Raw genomic sequence first — 14,924 nt, 5'->3', positions numbered from 1 at the left:
TATAAACTTGATATCCAAATCCGTTATTCGTAATGTCTGGTTTGGTACAACTGGACAATTTTGAGTGTCACTGAAAATTTTAATTTCACTGTGTTATGAATCAAATGATAGCAAGGCTGATTTGGTTTGACATTTTTATCCCTGTGACTTAACAATACTTCTGTTATTAGTGAAAAAAAAACTTCAACAGTTATTAGTAAATAAATTAGCACTGAGAAAAGCTAGAACTTACAAAGACAAAGTCCTTGCAAAATTGTGTGCAATTTTACCTGGAATGAACTATGTTATATTTACATTGCAGGAACCCTTTTAACATCTGGGATGAAATTCAAGTCAGTTTTTTTTTTCCAGAACAGGCATGGGGGGAGTAAATGCAGCTTAATAAACAGTCTATCTAAAAGCAGCACCAAAAAAAACCACAAGAATGTGAAATATTTTCATATGTGATGCTTTGAAGGGAATCCACATAAGTTGGAAAAGCCCTTGGCAAACAGAACCTCTGTCACAAAATTTAATTTACTGTGTTGTTTTTCAAAGAAATCACAAATGCTCTTCTGTGGATCATCAAATGATTAATCATGTTACACTATATATCACCAACAAAGGAGATTTTTTTTATTTGCAATGTTATTCAACTGAATCATTCAGAACGATGTAAAAGTTAAAAGCAGATAAAATGAGGCCAAATGGAGAACAGTATGCATATTTATTCACCGCAAGAACACACGATGAAATCCAATATCTTAAGAGATCTTGTAAATTGTTCAAATGTGGCGCTTGTCTGTCTGTATAAACTGAGAAACATGAGAAATAAGAAGCAGATTTGGTTAGATAGTTTCAATTTGTCCCCAATGGAAATGTTTCAGACTATCTAAAATGTGCATCCTTCCATCAAATAAAATGTTGACATTCCACGTGTTGAAACATATTATTCAACATGTTTGGAATATCATTGGGACTAGTTTTTCTCATTGCACATAAAACATTTAACATCCAACTTCTGAACAACTATACACTTCACAGAGTCTTTCACATTTCTTGGTAGAAATATCACTGGATTGGAGTCTCTTCCCAATGATGGCTTAATGTCAAGGCAGTCTTAATAGTTGACAATGTGGCAGTACCATTAACTGAGACTATGTCATTATTTCTTTGAACATGAAAGCAAACAGAAGATTATAGAACAAAACTGTAGAATGGTAAAGATTAACTTCACTTTTTTTATAGATTATATTACAGTGTAGAAACAGGCCCTTCGGCCCAACAAGTCCCCACCGACCCGCCGAAGCGTAACCCATCCATACCCCTACATTTGTCCCTTACCTAACACTACGGGCAATTTAGCATGGCTAACTCACCTGACCTGCACATCTTTGGACTGTGGGAGGAAACCGGAGCACCCGGAGGAAACCCACGCAGACACAGGGAGAACGTGCAAACTCCACACAGCCAGTCGCCTGAGGCGGGAATTGAACCCGGGTCTCTGGCGCTGTGAGGCAGCAGTGCTAACCACTGTGCCACCCACTTCTTAGCAAAATGGCTGAAAGAGCAGTCGTGTTGTGTTCTGATGAATCCTTGAGGGAAAGGAGGAGGATGTGGATAGTGTGTATTTGAGGCCCCATTAGATGCTGATGCAGGCTGTCTGAAGGGAGCTAGCAGAAGAGGTGAAGGCATCTTCCACCCTCATAAGAACAGACACAAAGTGTAAGTCGAGGTTCAATGATCGTGCTATGGTGTTTTTGAAAATTGATGTTCCAGAACCAGTGACAACACAGTTGTAACACTGGATCTCTCTGACAATGTAGAACTTGTCCAGGTATATCTTATCATCACAAAAGCAGGATTGATCTAATTTGAATAATTACCATTCCTTTAAACTCTTCTTTGTCATCAGAAACGTAATGGAAAGCAACATTGACACAGCAATAGTCTGCTCATTGATGTTTACAGTCACTCAGATCCTGACATCATGACAGTGTTAGTCCAAATATGGGCAAATGTGGGTTTTTGTAACTCTTAATGGACTGGCGGCAAACAAATGCAAGACATACAGAACACTTGGCATGTCTTGCTAGATCAGCAGCTCAGGGGGGTGGAGGTGAAAGTAAAAAACAGTCACCTGTTTACATTGAAACTGTATTCTTCTCTATCCTCTTGTGACCTTGTTATAGAAGGGATTTAGGTTGGTGCAGTTTTGAAAAGTTGGTGGATTTACCCCCCTCACCACCACCCATCTGTAATCGACATTTATTTCCTGTTCTCGTCCTAAACTTAATGCAAACCATTTTGGCTAGTTCCTACTGCCTGTTTGTAGCAGCTGCACTTAGTCCCACAGGCCATAATGCTCCCCCAATATCAAAGTGATCCTTTTCAACTGTATTTCATTTCACAGGTGAATGATGGCACAATCTTAAACAATTTCATTGTTAATTATACTTTAATTATACTTTCTCTTAATTGGTAAATGGTTATGCCCAAAGTATCCATACACTCCAATGCTTTTGTGCTTCAGTTTTGCTCCTAAAGAAAATAATTTTTTTAATGCATTGCGACATCTTTCAAATATCTCTGCATCTTAACCCCCAATACTAACAGGAAAGTTGTTTTCTGTGTCAGAATTGGAGGGGGCAGTGGAGAATTGAATTGTGCATGTGAAGCTTGGCACTCGATGATCCAGAATCTGTTGTCAAAACTCAGATACACCAATTAATATTGACTGCCATGATTCATATTTCCAAGTTGTGCAAAAGGCACAGAGTATACTTACATGATGTGGTCTCTACTATATTTCAGGGGCAGTGGTTAAATAAACATTGGAGGTAATGAGAATGAATCATCCAGAAAAGGCTCTTCAGCTCATTGAGGCTGTACCATCAAAATTATACTGCTACCTACACCAGTCCCACTTTCCCACATTAACCTTGAATGTTAAGACACTTCAAATGCTATCCAAGTACGTTTTAAAGGTTGTGAGGGCTCCTGCCTCAACTACCCTCCCAGGCAGTGCATTCCAAACTCCCACCATCTGAGTGAAAAATGTTTTCCTCAAATCCCCTCTAAACTTCCTGCCCTTCACTTTAAAAATGTGAACAGTAGATGTAGAGAAAAAGCAGTGTTTGGATTCAATGATGGATTCACTGCTGGGTGCAGTCGGGTAGAGGAGAAATTTGCTATTCCCAGAAATATGAGGATGAAACTTGCAGCTCTCACCAAGAAGGCACAGTTAACTGTGAAGGTGTGCAGCATAGGAATTGTACTCTGTTCATAGATACAATGGAGGAAGGTGTTTAATGGTCTAACTGGCTCGGAAAAGTGAGTGCATTTCTTGGTTCAACCACATCCTGTGCTTTAAATACACTTCTCTTTCACTTTCTTCTTGCAAAGTGCACTTCATTTCATTATTCCTCATAGATACTTTCAGCAGCACTCAGCTTTCACTTTCTATGCACTGCGTCACTTCTCAATTTATCAATCCATCATTGACACTCACTGTAATCACTATGCAAAATAATACAAGTGCCTCATAGTCACAAAATGCATTGCATATACAGGAGTGATTATTTAACATCACCCACTATTTTCTTGCTCCTTGTTGGAAAATAAACTGCAAAGTAACAAGGGAGAGGGACAAAATTGGAGATTTGAGGAAGGGTCACTAGCTGCGAAGCATTAACTCTGAATTTCACCCCACAGATACTGCCAAACCTGCTGAGCTTTACCAGCAATTTTTATTTTTCTCTTGATTTGCAGCATCTGCTGTTCTTTCAGTTTTTATTCAAAACTGGAGATTGCTTGCTAGAATTAATCGCCTGGTATTAAGTGACACATTTGCATCCCTCTCAGTTGGAGATGGAGAGATAAGAAATGAGCTGTAATCTGATGACAGAATCATAAATATTTCTGACACACACATGTTGTCTGTATTTTATCAATATCTGAGCTCTAAGAGCTCCTGGTGTCAATATTATATATCCTATAGGGAGAATCGCTTTAACATTGGCAACCTTTGCCGATAAGAACAGAAGAGACAAGAATGGGGAATAGGAGGAGACCAAAACAGCCTGCTGAGCCTGCCCCAAGACCATTATGACTGAACTAGCTCTTCAACTCTAGGTTCCTGCCATCTCCCATATTGCTTGATTCCCTGAACCAAAACCTTGCCTATCCCAGTCCTAAATTTACTCAATTATGGATTGTTCTCTAGTCTAGTGAATTCCAAAGATTCACACACTTTTGAGTTAAGAAATTCATCCTAATTGTTTACAATTTACATAGATTATTTAGAGTTGAGGGCCAAGCGTAGTGTGCCACTTTACGGATGACACTAAGTTGACTGGTAGAGCAAAGTGTGCAGAGGACACTGAATTTTTACAGGGGGATATAGATACATTACATGAGTGGGCAAGGATCTGACAGATGGAGTACAACGTTGATAAATATAAGGTCATCCATTTTGGTAGGAATAACAGCAAAATGTACTAAAATTTAAATGTCGAAAAATTGCATCATGCTGCTGTGCAGAGGGACCTGGGTGTCCTTCTGCATGGATGACAAAAAGTTGGTTTGCAGGTGTAGCAGGTAGTTAAGAAAATAAATGGAATATTGTCCTTCATTGTTAGAAGGATGGTGTTTAAAAATAGGGGGATTATGCTGCAGCTGTGGACAGTTTTAGTCTCCTTCTTTGTGAAAGGATATACTGGCACTGGATAGGGTGCAGAGGAGGTTCACTCGGTTGATTCCAGAATTGACAGCATTGGCTTATAAAGAGAGATTGAGAAGACTAGTACTATACTCATTGGAACTTAGAAGAATGAGGGGGGCATTATAGACGGTATGGTGTGTGAAACTGAACTAGGGGGCATTGCCTCAAAGTAAAGGGAGAGCAGATTTGGGACTGAGTTGAGGAGGAACTTCTTCAGCAAAGGGTTGTGAATCTGTGGAATTCTTTGCCCACTGAAGCAGTTGAGGCTCCCTTGATGAATTTTTTTTAGGCAAAGATAGATAGATTTATGAACAGTAAAGGAATTAAGGGTTATGGTGAGTGGGTGGGTAAGTGGAGCTGAGTCCCTGGAAAGGTCAGCCATGATGTTATTGAATGGTGGAGAAGGATCGATGGGCCAGCTGGCCTTCTCTTGCTCCCATTACTTATGTTTTTATTGTCATTCCCCTATCCTCAAGTTGTGCCCATGTGTCAGAGTCCCTAGGCATTGGAAATAACTTCTTGATGTCTATCCTGGCAACTTCCTCCAGAATATAGAAGGTGACAAAGCAAAAATGAAGGGAAACATAGGAATTTAAAGAATAGCTCGTATATCATTTGGCAGGGGATGTGTTCAGATCCTGTTGATTCATGTCAGAGGTTTAAAAGTGTTGTGTTTCAATGGAAAATCCCAGTTACGAAATCAGTTGATAGAATTAAATAAACAAAGAGTCCGTATATTTCATGAGAGGACTGTGCCAGTTTTCATTATCTTGGTAAACTTTCAACGCGTGATACTTCACTTGTTGTGGGGAGCCTCAATGTTCAGTAGCATGCTTCAGAAAATCGAAGGTATCCCAACCAAAAGAATTAGTTAAGTTTATCATATCGTGGGACAGCTAACCCATTGGTAATTGTGTATCAAAAAGATATGATTTTCTAGCAATTAATTTTGAAATAGATTTAAAACAATACCTACTCATAAATATGGTGAAGACAAAGTTTACATTAACTTTTGCCTCATCAATATCAATTTAAATTTTAATCTGACTTTGACTTCAGTGTAATGCCAAATCACAATGACATTCCTAACACAATCAGTGTGCTGCAAATATCAGAGTGGGAGAAACATCTTTGAAAAACACTTTTACCATGAGAAAGTGGTGCAAGGACTCAAATTGCATGCAGACACAGTCCATTCCTTCTTGGCAATTACAGAGAAAGCAAGAAACGCGCATTAACATGTCCATCCTCAGGTAAGATGGAAATATTCCTTTCCTTGGTCCCATGCAAAATCACCGCTGTTCATCCCTTTGTCTTTGCTACATTCTGTTTGCAACAGCGACAGGATTAAGGGCTTTTTGGAGATGTGTTTGGGCTGATTGTCTTTTCTGCCCCATCAAAGCTGCTTCCCAGAACTCCAAAATGCCCCAGGAGGTAGTGGTAAAGTTGCTGAAATGCCTGGTGATCTCTTCACCGTATATTTGTCGGTACAGTGAGTTTTGGTTTCCAATATTTGGGGTTCCTCTGCCCATTCATGATCCCTCACTGAAACTTCTGGTGTTGCAGCAACATCTCACCTTCAGCAAAGCTGGAACTTTCTCTTCTTGGACTGCAGCAGCAACTCTAGCACGAATTCACCATCCCCAACTAATCACTGTCTCAGCTACTATAAGGTGACAGAAGTACCATCCTGCTGTCCCACTGTCCTGAAGAAGAGAAGTCAAAGATAAGACAATGGGATTCTGAAAAAGAGGATGCTGAGGATTAGATCAGATGTCACATGACACCGTGCTATTCTCCAACAGGTTCATTTGAAATCACCGGCTTTTGGAGTGTTGCCTGTTTGTCAGGTGAAGGAGCAGCACTCTAAAAGTTTGTGATTTCAAATAAACCTGTCGGAGCACAACCTGGTGTTGTGTGACTTCTGACTCTATCCACCTCAAACACCGGCACCTCCATATCATACTGAGGATTGACCTAATAAAGGACTTAAAATTCTGAATAGATTCAATATGGTAGAGGAAAATAGAATTACTTTCGTGGGAGGTGGGTGTCCAAGCTATGTGTTATAAGCACAAAAGTGGCACTATTAGATTTATGTTCAATTAGCATTTCTTTCGTGAAATCATAGTTAGAATCTGAATCCAGATGCAATTAGGTAATTAAGTAGGAGATTATGCTAATAGGGTTAGATAAAGCTGACGTGATGCATAACATTCTGTACTGCACCAACTCACCAAAGCTTCTTTGATGGCATCTCCCAAAGCCATGACCTCTACAATATGGGATATGGAAACACCACCTTCTGCAAGTTGTCTCATTAAGCTATACACAATCCTGACTTGGAAGTATATTGTTTCACCTGCTTCAGCATAAGGTGAAAATCCTGGAATACCTTTTCAATAGGGCTGTCGAAGTATCTTCATCAGACCACTTGAAGTGATTCAGGAAGGCAGCTCACTACCACCTTCTGAAGGGCAAATAAGGATGAGCAATAAATGCTGGCCTGGCCAGCCACACAACTGCCAAAGGATAAATTAATGAATTAAATTGTTTACAGTGAAGTGGTGGGCAGAGTAGACTTTTATCCCTGTTATAAATCCTATCTAATTTTATATTGCTCTCCCACATCCCCCTCCAATTCCCTCCTCTTGATGTTTCTGTCTCCAGATGTTTTTTAGAATGAAAATTAGGAAAAGGAGCCCAGAGGATGCACAATTATTAAATTATGTAACAAAATACCTCAGTCAGCCAACAGGAGAAAACAAAAACAAGAAATTTAAAAAAGTCATGTTGCTCGAAGGACAAGCCAAAATTACATCCACAGCAGAAACAGTTATCTACTCTCATAAGACAAAACTAATAGAGAGTAATTTCCGATACTTAACTGAAGCACTCACTGTGTTCGAAAATTCAGCTGCTTAGTTCATCATAGTGTCATAGTGAGTTACAGAGTTACAGAACGTTCACAGTCCAGAAGGAGGCCCTTTGGCCCATCATGTCCATGCTGGTCATCAAATATCCATCTATCGTAATTCCCTTTTTCCGCATGTGACCTGCAGCCTTGTATGCTATTGCATTTCAAGTGCTCATCTGAATAGTTCTTAAATGTCTGAGGGTTCCCGCCTGTACCATTCTACCAGGCAATGATTTCCAGACATCCACAACCCCCGGATGAAAAATCGTTCCCTTAAAATTTTTTCTAAATCACCTGCTCCTTAAATTAAAACTGCGCCTCCTGGTTATAGACCACCCTACTAAAGGGAAATGTTTTTCATTATTTACCTTATCTGTGCCCTTCAGAACTTTGTACACTTCGTTCAGATCTCTGCTCTGAGGAAAACAACCCCAGCCTACTTAACATCACTTCATAGCTGAATCATTCCAGGCCAGTAATATCCTGGTGAATCTCTTCTACATACACTATGTCGTGAATCACATCCTTCTTTAAATCTGGCAACCAGAACTGCACATAATATTCCAGCTATGATCGAACTAACATTATACACAATTCCATCAAGACCTCTTTATCATACATACTTTCTTCACCACCGTTTCTATCTATCCTGATGCCTTCAAAGATCAATAAACATGCACATTGGGGTTCTTCTAATACTCTGTACTTCCTAGGGTCTTATCGTTCAATATGTCCTGCCAAAATGCATCATCGCAGACTTTTCAGGATTAAAAATTCCATTTGCCAATGTTTAACTGATCTAACCTTCTATATTCTTTTCTTTATTTCCTTATAGACGAAGGTTTTCCTCCTCTCTATTTACCACACCACAAATTTTCATATCATTTGTGAACTCACTGGTCATACCTCCTACATTCATGTCACAAACCATCAAGGGGCCCATCCATCAAACCCTATAGAGTGTGACTGGACTCAAGCTTTCAGTCACAAAAACACCCTTCTACCATCACCCTCCACTCCCTGCCACTAAGACAATTTTGAAGCCAATTTGCCAAATGGCCATGGGTTCTTAGCATCTTAAACAGTATGCCAAGACATTGTTAAACCCTAATTGAAGTCCAAGTAGACTATATCAACTGCACTACCCTTATCTACTCATATAGTCAACACCTCAAAAAAAATTAAATCAGATGTTTTACACATAATCTCCCTCTGATAAAGACATGCTGACCCCCTGATTAATCCTTGATTACTGGTTACACTGGGCCGATAAACAATGTACAGGGGTCACCACTTTATGAACTCCGACTTACAAATGGTCGTACTTATGAATGAGATCCCTTACACTGGTTTAATTTTAAAGATCTGACAGAAAGTCATTTCCTGTACTTAAAAACCACTATTTTACATTAACCTGCATTGTGTTCTGGAACCTATTTGCAACCTGGAGACTACCTATAATTTATTAGAACTTAGACCTTAGAACAGCCATTAATAGAAGCTTCAATATGTATTTGTTACATTTCAAACTGAACTGGAATGTGGCAAATTTAAACTCACTGTTCTAGTCCATTCATATTGTTCCATCAGCAATGTTCCAAGAGCAACATCTTCTTACCCAAATAGGACATAATGGGAAATGGTTGCTGCAGAAACATGAAGCTTTTCTTTCTATTATCCTGCAACTTAAAATGTAACTGTTTTAAATAAAATCTACAAGAAAGCCAGATTTAAATTATAAACTTTCAATCCCAAATTCATAGCTCTTAAATGTCATCTGAACTGGCTGAACAAGATATTAAATTCACTGTCAGCAATTCCCACATTCCATTGGAGAATAATACAAATCTATATCCCTACAGCATCAAATAGGCGGCCATAAGTGTTCCAGCTCTCTGCAAAAACAATTTCAGTCATTTCACCTTTGAACTCATTCTGTGTTCCTGCAAATCTAACCTTCAGCTGCTTATCCAATTACCTTTTGAAAGTCCAATTTAATCTGTTCCCATCACATTTTCAGGCAAAGTACTCTCGATCTTAACTGCTCATTGTATGAAAAAGTCTTTCCTCACTTTCCGTTTGGTTGTTGTGTCATTCACTGTTGATTAGTGTTTTTTGTGTCTCAGTCCCTCCACCAATGGGAACAATTTTGCAGGATCTACTTGGTCTAGATTCCTCCTTTGGCATTTGAAAACCTCTACCAGGCACACAGGTGGGATGCTCTCATTCCCCAGAACCAGCAGTGGACAACACCTGGCTTTACGACCTCAAATTCACCTGGACCGTCTCAGACTCCTCCCTCCCCTTCCTAGACCTTTCCATTTCTATCTCGGGCGACCGAATCAACATGGACATTTACAATAAACCGACCGACTCCCACAGCTACCTAGACTACACCTCCTCCCATGCTGCCCCCTGTAAAAACGCCATCCCATATTCCCAATTCCTTCGTCTCTGCCGCATCTGCTCACAGGTGGACCAGTTCCAAAACCGTACAACCCAGATGGCCTCCTTCTTCAAAGATCACAATTTCCCCCCAGACGTGGTCGACGATGCCCTCCACCGCATCTCCTCCACTTCCCGCTCCTCCGGCCTTGAGCCCCGCCCCTCCAACTGCCACCAGGACAGAACCCCACTGGTCCTCACCTACCACCCCACCAACCTCCATGTACAGCGTATCATCCGCTGTCATTTCCGCCACCTCCAAACGAACCCCACCACCAGGGATAAACTTCCCTCCCCTCCCCTATCAATGTTCCGAAAAGACCACTCCCTCCGTGACTCTCTCGTCAGGTTCACAACCCCCACCAACCCAACCTCCACTCCCGGCACCTTCCCCTGCAACTGCAAGAAATGCAAAACTTGCGCCCACACCTCCCCCCATACTTCCCTCCATGGCCCCAAGGGATCCTTCCATATCTGCCACAAATTCACATGCACCTCCACACACATCATCTATTGCATTCGCTGCACCCGATGTGGCCACCTCGATATCGGGGAGACAGGCCGCCTACTTGTGGAACGTTTCAGAGAACACCTCTGGGACACCCGGACCAACCAACCCAACCGCCCCGTGGCTCAACACTTCAACTCCCCCTCCCATTCTACCAAGGACATGCAGGTTCTTGGACTCCTCCATCGCCAGACCATAGCAACACAACGGTTGGAGGAAGAGTGCCTCATCTTCCTCCTAGGAACCCTCCAACCACAAGGGATGAACTCAGATTTCTCCAGTTTCCTCATTTTCCCTCCCCCCACCTTGTCTCAGTCAAATCCCTCGAACTCAGCACCGCCTTCCTAACCTGCAATCTTCTTCCTGACCTCTCCGCCCCCACCCCACTCCGGCCTATCACCCTCACCTTGACCTCCTTCCACCTATCGCATTTCCAATGCCCCTCCCCCAAGTCCCTCCTCCCTACCTTTTATCTTAGCCTGCTGGACACACTTTCCTCATTCCTGAAGAAGGGCTTATGCCCGAAACGTTGATTCTCCTGTTCCTTGGATGCTGCCTGACCTGCTGCGCTTTTCCAGCAACACATTTTCAGCCCTTTATGACCTTCATCCCAGTTTACCACCTGGGTCAAAGCAGTCTCAGCCATCTCAAGGAATGCACAGCAATGTAGAAAGAAAATCAATGACTTTCTCTACACTGTTGGTATAAGTGCAACCATCTCCTCTACAGTACTTCAAATCGTCTTTATTTCTGTTCCTGTACCCATCTCCCACTGAAACTTATGCTTATCACTCTCACTGTTGCCTACAATATCTTCCCTTACTTGCTGTCCACGTGGCAATCTCCAACAATGCTCACCCTGAATGTGCTTCCTGCACATTTCTTCAAGACGCCTCCCCACCTGCACCTAAATTGACTCTCAGCCACCCCTTTGTCTATTCCTTATTAACTGCCTCCCTTGCATTCTGGGAGGGAACAGATCCCAATGGGGCAGGAAGAGTCAAGACAAACAGTGGGCTTTCTGGCATTCAGTTCCTCACTGCTTATGAAGACCGGATACTGACCACCCCAAACAGCTGACTGTCTGTATCTAAGCCACTGGATTAGTATTGGAGGCTGCCCTTAATTTATTTTGCTGGAACACTGAGATCGGAGGCTATTTTCCTTGCTGTGACTGAAGACTGATAACGTCCATGATCAACTTTGTGATAGTGCTGAATGACGTGATAATAAAGCTATACTGTGAGCCTGGTATCTCTGGCTGAGAAGACAAAGGTCAAAAAGACAAGTCAGCTGCGTGATTTTTAACTTTTTACACCCCAGTCCAACACCGGCATCTCCAAATCAAGTCAAGGCGCAACAGGGATTATGAGCCTCCAGGTAAGCCCAGAGTGAGTGAAAGCTATGACAGCAAGTAAACACACTGGAGCTGCAGCCTGCTCCAGCCCATGAGCTGGGTGCATAACCCTGTGCGCAAAATATCCTTACTGTAGTATTCCAGCGATAGTTGCCACTGCAGCCCGAGTTCCAATATTGAAGCATTGAAGTGTACTGTGCAGATGCAGATATGCCATGAATGTTCTTAGATGCTGAGATGTGTCGGATGTCAATGTTTGTGGACATAGGATGTCTGATGGCTACGGAGTGAGCCCTGAGATGTTGGTGCTCAGAGTCAAATGGAAGTTCCATGGATCAAGTGACAAGTTGACTTCTCTAGGTCCCCGTTCTGGTGTCCATGTCAAAAGTTCAAAGTTTTGTGTGTATAGTAGGGTAAGAAGCTGAATATTAATGAGTTATGAAGTTCAGTTAGTACTGCATTTAACAAGTAATAATCTCCCTTAACTCGCAATTCACTGCTGCCTAGTGAGAAACTCACCTGACACTTGACAAATACATAAAAGATGCAGCAAGCTTTGAGATAGGCCAGTCTGACTTCTTGCACAATTCTGCCATAAATTCCAACTGTGACAACACCATTCAGGACCCTACAAGACTCTGCCCACTGAGTGTAATTTATGGATGTATAAGAAAAAAATATGCTGAACCATGAATCAAGACAATAAAATGATTTACCCAGGAGTAAGTTGAATGCACCTACCTTCCATGATTAAATTTAAAAAAAAACGTGTTTCAATCAATGATTTAAATCCATTTTATTTGATGAAACTCCTGTGAAACATTTTGAGATTGTTCACTGTGTTCAGAATTTCAGGAAAGACAAGTTTATGTTTTTGAATAAATTGGGAAAAGAACAAAATGATTTGTAAGTGTTATTGAGTTTTGTTTAAAATTGCTCAACTACCTTGAATTCAAGTTTGATGTTCAGAATTACTTTGTGCTTCACTAACTTGTTTGAACTCTTTGTTGAAGTAATGAAGAAAACTGACAAATGGAATGTGGTTGATATTGATTGTATTGTGTTTCAATAAAATACCACATGGTAAGCCTGATGGCAAAATTGAAGTCCTTATAGATCACAGGATCCCCACATTGTGGGAGCAGGCCATTTGGTCCATACTGACCCCCCAATAGCATCACATCTAATCCTATCATTGCAACCTTGCATTTCCCATGGCCAATCTACCTAAGCTGCACATCTTTGGACTGTGGGAGGAAACCAGAACACCCAGAGGAAACCTATGCAAACACAGGGAGAACATGCAAACTCCACATAAGGCACCCCAGTCCAACACTGGCATCTCCAAACCACATAAGGCTGGACTTGAACCTGGGCTCTCAGTACTGTGAGGTAGTAGTGCTAACTACTGAGCCACTGTGCCAGCCACAGAGCTTGATGGCATTTAAAGTTACTATCTAAGGGACAGTAAGCTGACAATAATGTTTTGCTAATAAAAGAAAGTAGTGTTCCCCAGGGGTCAGTGCCAAGGTTATTGTTTTTTTGATATAAATTAATAACCTGGATATGGATATACAAGGCATCATTTCTCAAAATGCATTTGCCAGGAAACTTGGAAATAGATAAGAGAGTACTGCCATGCCACATATTTTCAGTAACCATTAATATAAAAGTAAAATACTAAAGATGCCAAAAATCTGAAATAAAATGCAAGAAATACTGCTGGACTTAAGAAACAAGATGAAGAAGCTGGATAGCAATCAGAAACAAACATTGAAACTGATCCTATGTTTCTATGATCTAAAGTTACCATCACACAAAGAAAACGAATATATTCTTTCTGGCTGCAAGACAGAAAAAGATTAGTGTGGACTTCACCAGAAAACATTTGAATTCCACATCCCAATGCCACTATCTCTTGCCACAAAATAAAGTGAAATGGCACAGAGGAGGAAATACACATTTTACAAATAAGGTCTAGAAAGAATAAACCATGGGACAGCCCAATCTCTACTTTATCAAACTTATAAATAGAATGAAAATGATTGAGAATTTAAAGAAGTTAGATGACAACATATGATTTATGAACTTTATAAGAAAATGCAGAGTGCAGTAAACCTTTCATTTTCATTTGGTAAATTAAAGAGATCTTCATTGGCAACATATTGTAATTAATTTTATCCCTAAATGTTCATAATTGCACAATCCTTCTATTATAGTATTACTTTATTCTTTCTTAATATCATAAAACATATGACTATAACATATTATAGGCGAAAAGTGTTGTACTGGAAAAGCACAGTCGCTTAGACAGCATCCGAGAGCAGGAGAGTCAACATTTCGAGTATAGGCTCTTCAACAGGTTCTTTCCTGATGAAGACTTATGCTTGAAACGTTGATTTTCCTGCTCCTCAGATGCTGCCTGACTGATGGTGCTTTTCCAGCACCACACTTTTTGATTCTGATCTCCAACATCTGCAGTCCTCACTTTCTCATATAACACATTATAGCAAAATAACATTGTATATTATGTCTAACTATATTATGAAATATGCTTGCTTGTTTTATTTTTGTTGTCATCACAATTTAACTTCTGCTACCGATATGATTTTTCAATAAACAATGTATCTATCTGTAGTAGCCTACCATTACCCTGAAATATTCATTTGATTCCTTTCCACAGATGTGGAGTATTTCCAACATTTTCTGCTTTTTTTACATCAGTGAGCTTTATTTGGCCACCCAATCTATTCCCTTGTATCCACCTTCTAATCTCCTCATGTCGTCTGGCTTGGCATGTCAGCCTCTTGACTTGACGTGGTGGCCTCTTGTCCCGGATGGCAATCTTCTGGTGAACGTGGTGGTTCCTCAGCCTGGCATAGCCTCAGCATGGGCTCCCAGCTTGAGGTTATTCCAGAGCAATCTCCCAGTCTCATGAACCTCGAGGTGAATCCCAGAGTTGTCTGGGATCATCTACCTGTTGTCTGAAAGGCCC

The 14,924-nt window shown here is 40.9% G+C and overlaps 1 long non-coding RNA gene across 1 annotated transcript in view; it reads left to right on the top strand.

The window, feature by feature from the left end:
- LOC140478695 (uncharacterized) overlaps nucleotides 1-14,924 on the top strand; it is a 79,181-nt gene that overhangs the window by 50,188 nt on the left and 14,069 nt on the right. The gene's annotated exons all lie outside the window — the stretch shown is intronic.

This window comes from Chiloscyllium punctatum, chromosome 1 (genome assembly GCF_047496795.1).
Source record: "Chiloscyllium punctatum isolate Juve2018m chromosome 1, sChiPun1.3, whole genome shotgun sequence".
Taxonomy (NCBI): Eukaryota; Metazoa; Chordata; class Chondrichthyes; order Orectolobiformes; family Hemiscylliidae; genus Chiloscyllium; species Chiloscyllium punctatum.
Note: the sequence above shows the minus strand (reverse complement) of the source record. Positions and strands in the feature narration are given on the sequence as shown.